The sequence below is a fragment of the Carlito syrichta genome, unplaced genomic scaffold (assembly GCF_000164805.1).
Source record: "Carlito syrichta isolate Samal-C Ts95f unplaced genomic scaffold, Tarsius_syrichta-2.0.1 Scaffold301018, whole genome shotgun sequence".
Lineage (NCBI taxonomy): Eukaryota > Metazoa > Chordata > Mammalia > Primates > Tarsiidae > Carlito > Carlito syrichta.
The window spans coordinates 177,855-179,579 of NW_007245114.1; positions in this window are offsets into that span (position 1 = coordinate 177,855).

Here is a 1,725-nt window from a genome sequence, read left to right on the forward strand (position 1 = left end):
CACCATGCCCGGCTAATTTTATTTTATTTTTGTAGAGGCAAGGTCTCACCCTGTTGTCCAGGCTGGTCTTGAACTCCTGGGTTCAAACAGTCCTCCTGCCTTGGCCTTTCAAAGTGCTGGGATTACAGGTATGAGCCATCATATCTGGCTGGCTTTTTCTATGAATACACAAATGTATGTACACTTTTAAAAAATAACTAGGATCATATTTTTCATATCTTGCCACAAATTACCCTTTTCACTTAAATATATGGTGGACCAAATTTCATGTCAGGAGCTCATTTTTTTTAACTGCTACATACTATTCGGTTACAGATGTACCGTGATTTTTTAAATGGCTATCAGTATAGCTTTTTTTATTAAAGAAGAAATAGATGTGCCTGATAAAACAGATAAAAATAATGCAAACAGTCTTCAAGAATACAATGCAGTCTTCAAGAATACAAAATGAGGCTTGGAGGCTCAGCCTGTAATCCCAGCACTTTGGGAGGCCGAGGTGAGTGGATTGCCTGAGCCCGTGGGTTCGAGACCCGCCTGGGCAACTTGGCGAGACCTCATCTCTACAATAAATCAAAAATCAGCCGGGCGTGGTAGCGCATGCCTATAGTTCCGGCTACTCGGATGGCTGAGGCGGAAGGATTACTGGAGCCCAGCAGGTTGAGGCTGTGGTGGCCGGGAGCGGCCACTGCACTCCAGTCTGGGCGACAGAGTGAGACTCCAACTCAAAAAAAAAAAAAAGAATACAAAATGAGAGGTGAGTTTTTATCCGTCCTCTCCTCAACTCTAGTTTCATTCTCTGGAATTTGTGATTTTAATTCTTCCAGTGGCAAGCATCATATGCCTTTAGTAGATAGTATGTGTTGTCTCCTTGACTATAAAATGTGTGGAATTTAGTCAGTTTACATGACCTCCCATCTCTACCTCCTGATTTTGTTAGGAATATTATTACTTTTAATAATTCTGAAGTTCCCTTCCTGACTACAAACACTGTATTTCCACGTCTCTTTCTTGATTTATCACCTTGAGGTGGTGTCTACTGATTGCCCTCTATGAAGAATGAGGACATCAGCTCACTTTTCTCGATCCTCCCTCCTCCTTCCAGCTACCATTTTTGTTATTTCATACTGTCAAGGTTTATAATACTTTCTGCTCTATTAGTATAATTAAGTCTTTCATTCTAAAAGTTGAAAACTAATAAACACCATTTTAATTGTATGTTTATGAAAAATCTTTCAAGCATCAATTTCAAACAAGTCCTCTTCGCGTTTTTTCTCGATTTCCTTTACTTTTGGATCATCCCCAGCTGCCACTGTTGCTCGTACCATGCTAGTCTTTCTTGGCTTCTTTTTTTGCTCTGGTCGAGTACACCCCCTCACATAATTTTTTCATAGACTTTCTGATTCTTGCATGTCTGAAAATATCTTCTACATTCACACTCCATTTTAACTTTGCCTGGCTCCTTTATACAGAATTATACAATTTTCTCCAGAAACTTTTAAAGATGTCGTGTCTCCTTCTGTATTAACCAGTTGTTGAAGGAGAGGGCTGTCTGGCAACAGATTACTCTGATGTTTGCCCCTGGCCCACTTTGATTTTTAAAAATATTGTTTTGTTTTTCTTTTTCCTTTGAGACTATCATAAAACAGCAATTCACTTTGATACTTTATTTGTGGATTCTGAGCTTAAAACCTGTTCAGGCCTCTCTTGAGAAGAACAACCCTTGGC